This window comes from Schistocerca gregaria, chromosome X (genome assembly GCF_023897955.1).
Source record: "Schistocerca gregaria isolate iqSchGreg1 chromosome X, iqSchGreg1.2, whole genome shotgun sequence".
Lineage (NCBI taxonomy): Eukaryota > Metazoa > Arthropoda > Insecta > Orthoptera > Acrididae > Schistocerca > Schistocerca gregaria.
In genome coordinates this window covers 310994034-311006878 of record NC_064931.1, presented here as the reverse complement: position 1 = coordinate 311006878, position 12845 = coordinate 310994034, and positions in this window count along the sequence as shown.

The window sequence follows — 12845 nt, the reverse complement described above, 5'->3', positions numbered from 1 at the left end:
ATTTCACTCATACGGAGCAAGATTGTACATACATAGATTAGTTATCAACACACAAAACATCAGTGTAAATAGGTAAACAATTTCATAGATATGCAAAAATAACTGATTTTCTCAGACATGAGATTGATGGGCTTGTGATTTATTGGAAATCATGGCTTCAGTTTCCACTAGCTATATTTTATCATATTAGAGCAGCAAAATTCTTGCAAGGATATAATCTACTGATGCAGACTCTTCTGTAGTTATGGGAACACATTCAACAAAGATACAAGGTTCATTAGAAAGCGAAAAAATATTATTCAAGACCATATTGAAAATGTTGTCTTGATTGAATAATAGAACTAATCACTGTGTTTTTTTAGTTATTATCATGTCATTGCCAGCGATTCTTAGTAGTAGCCGAGCGAGGTGGCGCAGTGGCCAACAAACTGGAGTCACATTCGGGAGGCTAACGGTTCAAACCCGCGTCCGGCCATACAGATTTAGGTCTTTCATGATTTGCTTAAATCGCACCAGAGAAGGCAAGGACACGGCTGATTTCCTTCCCCATTCTTGACACGAGCCGAGCTGTGCTCCATCTCTAATGACCTCGATGTCGACGGGACGTTAAACGCAATCTTCCTTTCTTCCTTAGTAGCACAAAGCAGGCGTTTGTAGCTAACATACAACATTATCTCATTCCCTGAACATGCTTCTATTGATTTTCAACTGCTTTTCTGTTTGAAATAAGCTTTGGAAGAAGACATTTAAATCCTTATATCTACTGTACGGGAACGACTACAACATGTCTTTGGTAATACAAGCGTAAGGCACATGGAAAGTTTTTGAGCAAGCTGCAATATTACAATTAAATATTCCGATAGCTGTCCAAGAACCACAGACTGATGAGAGTCTGCTACTATGTAGCGCCCGCCGACTCGAGCAAAATCCTCTTAGCGCTATAACAACTCAAGCGTTTCCGCACCTCGACGCCGGTAACGGCCATAAGCTGCTTATCGTAGTTGATCGTATTAACACTTCCGCTTAAAATACAGTCGTCCCGTCAACTGCTTACAAGTGTCATATTTTGTGAATCAGCCAACGCTGATAATATTATTTCCGAAATTTTAAAAGCTGCTGGAATTAGTAGAATTTTTCTCTTATTTTAGGAAATGCAGGTAATACGGAATAGTATCAGTGTAAAGATTTAATTCTTCTCTGAGCTGAAGTAAATTTTAGAATTTTTAAAACCCTAAAACTTATTTACACATCCTAAAATGGAGATTTCGTGTACGTCACATACTGTATGTATTGTTCAGCTTTGTTTTGAAGTGATTGAAATTAGGTGAAATTTCATCTCTAGGTCATTAATAAAGTGAGTTGTTCTACTTCGCCCTTGTATCTCTCATTTGATTTACCCGGTCACTTCTTTCGTTTAGGTGTTGTTTCTTCAGTCACATGTTTCTGTTAGCATCTAAACGGAACTGAGATAGAGATTGTGTACATCATAGTCTTGTGTACCGTTTGAACTCTGCTCCTTGATACTCACATATAAAAGGTTGCACATAATGATTTTTGTAAGCAAAGGGAAAAAAGAACAGCATTCTCCGTAAGTTCATCCACATCTATACTCCGGAAGCCACTTAACGGTGTGTGATGGATGGTACTTCTTTTACTAGTCTCTGTTCCCACCTTTCCTAATGTAGTCGCGAGTGGTAGTACCGGGAAAGGACTGAACATTACATCAGGTCTAAAGTTAGGCTATAAACTTTGCAGCTAAATTTGATTAGTGTCTGATCCCCGCATTTTGCTGATGATTTGGTTTTCATAAAATAAATCTCTTGTGTTGCAAGGAGCAAGGAGTTTGATCAGTCATTTATAATTTAGCTGCATGAAGGAAAGTACACCTTTATCATGTCTCTCCTGACGAATATCAATCATGGAATTGCAAATGACATACAGTCTTCTCAGTTTCACATAGATTGTATTCCGGCAATTTGATTTTTGAAATTACCTCTAATGTTGGAGTCTGACTGCATTATTGTACCAGCAGGAGCAATAAAGGTCCATGATTAATTGACAAAAAAATTGAGTAAAATAATTCTTGTATTTCAACGTGGAGCCCGAGTCATAGTATACGCGTTGTTTTAGGACATATGTTAAAGCTATGAAGAAGTTGTAGTATCGACATATACGAGTCAGGAGGCCAGTAATCGTGTATCTGATTATCAGTGGCTATGGACCTCCTGCTCTTGAAATGTTACATATAAGGTATTAGGGACACACCGGTGACGTATTGTCGTGTTCGTTTCTTCTAAATTATGGAGATAATTTATAAAAGTTCACCTTTACGAATTACTTGCAAAGGACTCAATGTAGTTTTCAGATCTCTGAAAAAGTTTTATCTGTATCCTTCATTCCCACCCACCCCCGCCTAGAAAAATCTTATACGAGTAGAATAAAGAATGCGTGCCTTAACAGTCAATGAACACGAAGAAATATTTAGTCTATGCATTGTGCGAGAGTAATGCACTTAGTTAACACGTCATCTGACAACCAAATGTGCGGAAGCTAGAGTATGCTCATCCTATGATCCTGCAATAATAATGAAAGCTCAATTTACAGCACTTCTTCGTACCATATCATGTTAAGTGAAACGTTCAATAAAACAGCATCATTTATTTACAGAGAAAAGATGTTGAATGTTTGTCTCAACTACGACATACAAATTTTCTTCAGATCTACGAACGTAGTTGTCACCATAACGGTGAAAAGTAGCTTCATCACTGAAGAGTTATTGTGAAATTAATGCGTAAGGTGCAACATGTATCGCTAAAATCCCGACTTTAGAACAGCATCCAGATGTGAAGGTATAAGAATCTATACAGGTAACGCCAAAGAACTTGCACCTCTTCTAGCGTCTGTAGATCACAATAGCTGCGGAGCGTTCTTGAAAAGTTTTTAAATATGGTTCAGGATACTGGATGAAGTTACAAACATACATTATTACCCTTTATTTTTTGTAGAAGACTAAACTTCTATAATTTCAGAAACACTGATCGTATGCATTTCAGTTTGCTCCACGAAACGCAGGCTGATGACACAGGAATCACATGCAGCAACTGAAGGAAATGTTGTAAAGTTGAAATGGGTTGTCTTACCGTCTTGTTAGTTGCTTCCTTTAAAATGCGCTCCTTTGTAGCGGTTATTTTTGGGATTTTACTAAGATCTCTAGAGTGGTCTGAAATATCATTCGCATCCGCCTGCGTCACATACATACCCTGCATGCACATCAGATTAATTATGTTCAAGTTACAAAACCAGCCCAGAACTGAAAGTTATCCTGTTATTGTTGCTCGCAAAGGATAACTAGGATGACTTACTCTGTGATAGGCACGTTAAGGGCAACACATGAGTTTTAGGTTCTCTAAATTGTTTTTTAACCCTCGACTCTTTCTCTGTTTCAGAATTTCAGTTAGGAGTCGTTAATACCAACACTTTGGGGTATCATAGGGGGCGGATTAGGAAATGAGGTGGTCTATAGTCAAAATTTCCATTGAACGTTTCAGTTCCACACAAGCCACTTCTAATCAAGCTGCGGGCCTATGGGGTATAGTCTCAGTTGTGCGACTGGATTCGTGATTTCCTGTCAGGAAGGTCGCAGTTCGTAGTAATAGAGGGCAAATCATCGAGTACAACTGAAGTGATATCGGGTGTTCCCCAGCGAAGCGTCTTGGGGCCTCTGCTGTTCCTGATCTACACTCCTGGAAATTGAAATAAGAACACCGTGAATTCATTGTCCCAGGAAGGGGAAACTTTATTGACATTCCTGGGGTCAGATACATCACATGATCACGCTGACAGAACCACAGGCACATAGACACAGGCAACAGAGCATGCACAATGTCGGCACTAGTACAGTGTATATCCACCTTTCGCAGCAATGCAGGCTGCTATTCTCCCATGGAGACGATCGTAGAGATGCTGGATGTAGTCCTGTGGAACGGCTTGCCATGCCATTTCCACCTGGCGCCTCAGTTGGACCAGCGTTCGTGCTGGACGTGCAGACCGCGTGAGACGACGCTTCATCCAGTCCCAAACATGCTCAATGGGAGACAGATCCGGAGATCTTGCTGGCCAGGGTAGTTGACTTACACCTTCTAGAGCACGTTGGGTGGCGCGGGATACATGCGGACGTGCATTGTCCTGTTGGAACAGCAAGTTCTCTTGCCGGTCTAGGAATGGTAGAACGATGGGTTCGATGACGGTTTGGATGTACCGTGCACTATTCAGTGTCCCCTCGACGATCACCAGAGGTGTACGGCCAGTGTAGGAGATCGCTCCCCACACCAAGATGCCGGGTGTTGACCCTGTGTGCCTCGGTCGTATGCAGTCCTGATTGTGGCGCTCACCTGCACGGCGCCAAACACGCATACGACCATCATTGGCACCAAGGAAGAAGCGACTTTCATCGCTGAAGACGACACGTCTCCATTCGTCCCTCCATTCACGCCTGTCGCGACACCACTGGAGGCGGGCTGCACGATGTTGGGGCGTGAGCGGAAGACGGCCTAACGGTGTGCGGGACCGTAGCCCAGCTTCATGGAGACGGTTGCGAATGGTCCTCGCCGATACCCCAGGAGCAACAGTGTCCCTAATTTGCTGGGAAGTGGCGGTGCGGTCCCCTACGGCACTGCGTAGGATCCTACGGTCTTGGCGTGCATCCGTGCGTCACTGCGGTCCGGTCCCAGGTCGACGGGCATGTGCACCTTCCGCCGACTACTGGCGACAACATCGATGTACTGTGGAGAACTCACGCCCCACGTGTTGAGCAATTCGGCGGTACGTCCACCCGGCCTCCCGCATGCCCACTATACGCCCTGCTCAAAGTCCGTCAACTGCACATACGGTTCACGTCCACGCTATCGCGTCATGCTACCAGTGTTAAAGACTGCGATGGAGCTCCGTATGCCACGGCAAAGTGGCTGACACTGACGGCGGCGGTGCAGAAATGCTGCGCAGCTAGCGCCATTCGACGGCCAACACCGCGGTTCCTGGTGTGTCCGCTGTGCCGTGCGTGTGATCATTGCTTGTACAGCCCTGTCGCAGTGTCCGGAGCAAGTATGGTGGGTCTGACACATCGGTGTCAATGTGTTCTTTTTTTCCATTTCCAGGAGTGACTATCAATTGTTCAAATGGCTCTGAGAACTATGGGACTCAACATCATGGGTCATAAGTCCCCTAGAACTTAGAACTACTTAAACCTAACTAACCAAAGACATCACACACACCCATGCCCGAGGCAGGATTCGAACCTGCGACCGTAGCAGCCCTGCGGTTCCGGACTGCAACGCCAGAACCGCACGTCCACCGCGGCCGGCTATATCAATGACCTGGGTGACAATCTGAGCAGTTCTCTTAGGTTCTTCGCAGATGATGTTACAATTTACCGTCTAGTAAGGTCATCCGAAGACCAGTATCAGTTCCAAAGCGATTTAGAAAAGATTGCTGTATGGTGTGGCAGGTGACAGTTGACGCTAAATAACGCAAAGTGTGAGGTGATCCACATGAGTTCCAAAAGGAATCCGTTGGAATTCGATTACTCGGTAAATAGTACAATTCTCAAGGTTGTCAATTCAACTAAGTACCTGGGTGTAAAAATTACGAACAACTTGAGTTGGAAAGACCACATAGATAATATTGTGGGGAAGGCGACCCAAAGGTTGCGTTTCATTGGCAGAACACTTAGAAGATGCAACCAGTCCACTAAAGAGACAGCTTACACTACACTCGTTCGTCCTCTGTTAGAATATTGCTACGCGGTTGGGATCCTTACCAGGTGCGATTGACGGAGGACATCGAGAGGGTGCAAAAAAGGGCAGCTCGTTTTGTATTATCACGTAATAAGGGAGAGAGTGTGGCAGATACGATATGCGAGTTGGGATGGAAGTCATTAAAGCAAAGACGGTTTTCGTCGCGGCGAGGTCCATTTACGAAATTTCAGTCACCAACTTTATCTTCCGAATGCGAAAATATTTTGTTGATCCCAACCAACATAGGTAGGAATGATCGTCAAAATAAAATAAGAGAAATCAGAGCTCGAACAGAAAGGTTTAGCTTGAATGGTAGGGAGATAGTATGATTATGGTTCGATGAACCCTCTGCCAAGCAATTAAATGTGAATTTCAGAGTAATCATGTAGATGTAGATGTAGAATAAGAACTTGGCTAAAGTAAGCTGGTAAAACAGTTCAGAGAATATAAACTATCATTGCCTGGCATTGAGAAAAGGGAAGCTAGACAAGTGGGAAAGAGGAGCGAGAGAAGAGCACTCACATTACTTACATATTGATACAGTCGAAAGCCCAGCAACACTTACTCCACAATTTATTATTATTCGGATAACCAGAGAGCAATCCAGAGTGTCATGGGCGCGAATCAACATTTATTAAGCAGATAAAAATACTCAAATCAGCAACTGAAAGAACTTATTCTGCACAGACAGGTAGTCTTATTGCTCAGGATGATGTCCCTTATAAAAAGATTGGGCACACCGATGCGAAATGGTGGGACTCGAGAAGCGTGGTGGACTCAAGGGCGAGAACTACACTACCTTCAAGAATTTATGAAATTGGAAGTCTAAGAGAAATTCAGTGCATTCGTACACCTCTCTGCTTTATGATCTGCAGTTTGAACAATACCATGAAATTACAACAACTTTCGAGAACATGGTAAAGTTAACAGTCAAATATTACCTCACAGGACATAAAGAGAAGTCGGCCTACGTCAAGGTATTCGAAAAGCACAGCTCACAAATCCATATGCTAATTACCGAAAAATGGGATCCCATTATCAACCAGTATCTTAAGGATAGTTTAAAATCATAGGGCAAACGTACACATCTGGTGGCTCTGCTATCAGAACAAAAGCTGTCATTTCAAGTTTACACGCCGCGCGGAATTAGCCGAACGGTCTATGGCGTTGCAGTCATAGACTGTGCAGCTGGTTCCGGCGGAGGTTCGAATTCTCCCTCGGGCATGTGTGTGTGTGTGTGTGTGTGTGTGTGTGTGTGTGTGTGTGTGTGTGTGTGTGTGTGTGTTTGTTTGTCCTTAGGATAATTTAGGTTAAGTAGTGTGTAAGCTTAAGGACTGATGACCTTAGCAGTTAAGTCCCATAAGATTTCACACACATTTGAACATTTTGAACAAGTTCACACAAACACACGAAATTATGCAAATCTATGCAAATAAAAGAGGCTACGTATCACTTGCCTAACCACCGTGACTGAAATATAGTTTACCATCATCTGAAACTGAACTTAAACAATACGAAACTTTTGTCCGTTTACCGGTGTATCACTTATACAAGCGTCTAATACTCACAGGGACTAGCGGAAGAAACCTGAAGGTACCGTTGTTTGCATCTGCCACGGGATGTTACCATTAGAGCAGAGGTGGAATATGAACCGCGTTCGTGTGATGTCCCAGCCTGACCCTCGCCCTGTCACAGATGGAAAGCAGCATCACTCTCGCCCTGTCACCGATAGAAAACGCTCTGGCTTTTACGTTCTCACCTATCAAATTAAGTTGGTAATACAAACCCACATATCTATAAACGCTGGCGATACTGCAGATATCTTCAGAATACCGTCTCTCTCTCTCTCTCTCTCTCTCTCTCTCTCTCTCTCTCTCTCTCACACACACACACACACACACACACACACACAAAGCGTTCTATGTTAGCGTGCATTAAAAAAATTTTAAAAACTGTTCCTCTCTTTTCCAGACGCTATGTGTAGCTACAAACATCGACTATCTTGGATGATGACCTTCCAATGCCAGCTGTGGAATTAGTACGTGACATCAATTTTCTTACATTTTTCAATGAAAATTAGACAAATGACTATACATGACACATACTTCTCATGTGAGAGGTTTATCGATTTTTGTCTAAGAATCACACACAATAAAGAAAATAATGACTTACCTTACCTCTGACCGTTACAAGCTCTCCGAGGCAATGGAAAGGAAATGGAAGAAAAAGAAACGAAGAAACCCTATCTGCTAAGGCAGCTCAAACACTACAGTGGAAGATGAACTGGTTCACTAAGCATTTCTAGTTGGTTATATCTCGCGTAGCGGGTCAACAGCTTTCATAAGAATACTCGGAATGAGCTCAGAATCATACATTTGGCGCATATGAGCAAACACTAAGTATGGCGATCAGACACTGTCAGGGCCAAACACTTTCTGATAGCTACGGCGAAGTTTGAGGGAGGTACTCCACCTAAATCAAATCTCCCTCTCGCAAATTTGTCTCTTGGGTGGCAAGTTAATCCGGAAAAGTGTGTAAATTACACGGCGAGCAGCGTATAGGCGGAGGGAACGAACGTGGTGGCGCCCATTTCTCAGGTTGACATGGTGGTAGCGTCCCTCCAGCAGTCAGAGCGACTGTGTGTGCGCAGACGGTGGAACCTTTCTGATACTGTGGCATCACTCAGAGACGAGAGGTCCATGTCAATGGACTCAACGACACAATAGGTCAAAGAGACCACATGCCTGACTATCAGGCAGCACCTCTGCCACACGGCGCCCACTGATTGGAGTTGCTTGGTAAGACGCCGTAAACTGGACAGGGTATCACCTGCAGGCACTTCTTGAACTGCAACTTGAAAAGTCTGCGGTGTGTGACATCACAGAGGATAACTGAACAACATATGGGGAATTAGACACGGCCTGTATCACCAACAACCACAGGTCCCCAAGAAGGGACCAGCGAAGTCCACATGCACCAATTCCCGTGGATGTTCTAGCCTGGTCCATGTAGAAAATTTTTCTGGTGGAGTCACTTAGGAGGGTATTACACTGTTATATTCCTTTGACAAAGAAATATGATAAAATATTCCTCAAATTTCTTTCACAAAGATCTATGACGTAGTGCTAAAAAGGGGTATTACACTGTGATCATATTTTTTGTCAAATTTCAATATGGCAGACGACAACTAGTTATTATAGCTGCAGTTGCTAGTACCTCAACTGCATTGTGTGTATATTTGGAAGAAATGCGGTGGAAAAAAGGAAACATACTTGGATGAAGCCGTAGTACTACGTCGAGATAGTAAAAACGTTCAGCAAAATTTGTTACGCGAGCTGCAAATGGTAAAAGTCATGTCTTAATATGTAAATTACTTACTAATGGATTGAGAGTGTATTTCATTGTGTGCTCAGTAATGTGGCTTCTCATATCACGAAACAGAATATTCTCTTGAGAATTGCTGTACGTGCAGAACACAGGCAAACTGTGACACCTGCGATTTCTTGATACAGGAGAGAGCTATTCTTGTTTACAACGCAGCACTCTAATATCACATTGCACATTAACCAAAATAATTCCAGAAACGTGTGAAGCGATTTATACAATAATAAAGAGGGCATATTTGAAGGTAAATAAATGTATAATAAGAACTATTTTTAATTTTTAATAATTTAATTAATGGTATTAGTGTTCCAACAACTACAAAATAAAAAAGTACGAAACAGATGAAGCGCTTTTAAACTTGTGGTATCCAGAGATCCAAAATAGACGAAGTAGAATGGAAAGCTAAGAAAGAATTTTTTTATTTTAGAGTGTGACTACAACCTCTATTCCGACTTGCTGAAAAGCTGCCTGTATGTTTCCAGATGTGGAGGTGGATAGCTGTAGCTATCATTGTGGACATAAAGTCGTATGCATCATATTTCACCTGCCCATCAACACACTATTAATAGCATGCACTGTGCCCCTTGCTCACCCCCAACCTAGTCGAAGCCAGTTGATTATTAAAAAAATAAAAAAAATAAAAAAGAGAGTCGAAGGAACCAACCAACTTTGAAGACATGTTTACAAACACACTGTAGAGACGTCAAATAGCTGTAGCGACGGCAGCGCTCGAAGCGGTTACATTTCACGTTGCACTGAATAGAAGACTAACGACTTTTATGGTCAAATCTACGGCGATTCCATGTATTTGATCATATTTATTTGATGAAAAGTGAGATTTAACAAAGTTCCCTATTACTCCATCACTTGGGGGCACACACTGAACAGCTGGGCATCATGTATTCAGTGGCTGAATCAGTTACTGGCCAGCCGACGTGTTGCTGAGCCAGTATTTTCATGCATGATATCCGCCAACGCGATATCTTTAACCGCTGCAGAATGCATTATCATACCGAAAGAATCCGGCTCAGGTAGTCAGAAAGTAAAATGTCAGTTATATAATGAGCACAGAGTTTTTATCAATTACGAGAACACAACTTTTCTTCTTGGAAACAAGTCTTGAAATAGTGATGAATAAAATAGACTCTTCTGGTTTGAACACAAAACGCTTCTTCAGGTAGCAGGCCTGGTATTGGAGACAGCAAAAGTTCTGAATTATGTTCTTAGCGCACTTACTGTGGAAACAAAGTCTGGAAGGAATTAATCTCGGTAAAGTCCACAATCAGGAAATATTTTATGTCATGAAAGCCGAAGTAAAACAAATACATAAATATGATAAGTTCACGAATTTTCTAAGTTCAGAGGAACTGCTGACAAGAAAGAATTAATACAGATATTATCAGAAAGCAGAAGGCCTCTGAAATGAAAGCTGACACTATTGGAAATTGTCAATAGCTAGTAATAATACAAAGCACTACGCTAAAACGTTCACGTCCCAGTACGTCAGTCCTAAATTTAAGGTTCCGGAATTACGAAAACATAGTTAAGTCTGGTGTACCGCAAGTAAAGACAAAGTCCAGAATTCCTAAAAGTCCACTCACAGAAACACTAACACACAGATTTACATAGTCGTTGTGGCGGCTCCAAAACGAATTCCTAATTGAAGCAATGCTTAAACATTTGGCATCTTGCCCGGGAAACCCACTCAGTGCGAGCTGGCCTAGGTCACGTGCGCCAGCTTGGGTACAGCTCTCAGCGCCAGGATACAGTCAGTCTTGTATCCTGCCACGTGGCTGGAGTAGGAAAGAGGGCCGCGGTACCAGCCACCAATGCTCGTTGCTCTCTGGTGGCCTGTGTAGCGTGGAATCCCTCTGTCATCTTTAAGGATGCAGGCTACCTACATAACTTGGATGTAATGTGGGTTGCTGGCAAGGTAGGTGTAAGCCCACGATTCAGCAACAATGGTGAAACGAGTGTATTAATTCTGATTTTCTGTAGCTAGCAACAGGACATCTTTGACAATGTGTAGCCTATTCAAAAGTCTAAAACACATACAGAGAGCTCGGTCTGACCATATGGGAAAACATTCTGGCCAACCTTCCTGGACTGCGTGAATTATTCTGTTCAAGAGTGGATCCTCACTCATAGCCACCACAACTCCTCAGACTATTACAGATAATTCGTACACAGTATCCTGAAAGTACTATCCAAAGGAAAACAGATTGCCTCCTGCCTGTCGAAGTGAATGTCAGCACCCACCAGTAACAGAGGAGGCGTCGGCATTCACATGCTGTGAGGCAAGTACTACCACTGCTGAAAAGTTTTGTTTCGGCTATTTAGATACTATGAACTATATTAACCGCTCTTTCATGCTTAATACATGTATCATCATTTCTGTTGTAGCTGCGCAGAAGAAAAGAAAATTTGTCTTCACTGTTGTTTAATGTATTAAACCAACACTGGTTCTTCGCAGAAGACTAAAATTTCAGTAAAAGACTACTTAACAAGCAGAAAGCTGTCTGTAGGAAATCCATATTTTACTTACAACAAGACTGAACAGGAAAAATGCACTGAAGGTGTACAGTGAAGTCATGCAGAACGTTCGCTGCAAATAATTAGAGCACCTAAGAAAATTCAGTGAATAAAATTCTTAAATTACTCTCTCCTCGGAACTCGACTGCGGAGCTGTAATCCCTCTACGTGAAAAAGATGAAAAATTTTATTCAAATTTGCTCATAAATTTTCCCAGTTCGTTATTACTTGAATAATGATTATTCAAGAAAAATTTCCATTTTCTTTCTAGTTGACTGCCTCTACATGCAGTTCTGAATAAAACTGTAACTAAACACGAATGTACCCAGGCATCCATGCATGTATAAATTTCAGTTTAACAGCTCATTAGACCTGTAATTGCAACGTCAAGTACTGCGCGGTCACAGGTCATATTTTAGGAGCAAATGGTACGATGGTGTGAATGATAGCTCTCTATAGCACAGCACTTCAGTTCATTTTTCACTATTGTCGTCTAAGAAAAGAAGTAACTCTATCATTTTGAAAACTCAGCCAGTCCTAGAAAAATTAATAATCCTTCTGTAGTAAGTATTGTCTCTGTTGTTGAAGGATAAAACAAAATAACTTTGTATAAAATTCTGGATTGTAAGACACACCAAACTGAGCGACAGAAGAGCCAAGTGATCACATCTAGGTATGGCATGGACTTCTTTAGGACAAATGGAGCAACATGAAATGCACAAATGTGCAAGCGATAGAGGTAAGTCATAAGGCGTGATCGTTGTACAGCGAGTGAGAAAATCTTGTGACTGAATTTTAACAATGGACAAATAGCGACAAATCCATGACAGTTACTATTGGAGGTACATGATTCGGTTAAGTGTCACTAGTTTCTAAACAAATTTAACAATGGTGGCGAAACTCTCGGTCGACGGAAGTCTGAGAAAACGGAAGTTATTTTTCTACTGCTTATCCACATAAACGATTTAGGAGACAGTCTGAACAACCTTCTTAGATTTTTGCTGATAATGCTGTCATTTACCGTCTATTAAACTCATCAAAAGACAAAACCAATTGCGAAATGACAAACACGATATCTGTATGGTGCGGAAAGTGGGAATTGTCTCTGAATAAGGGAAAGTGTGAGGTCATCGAATG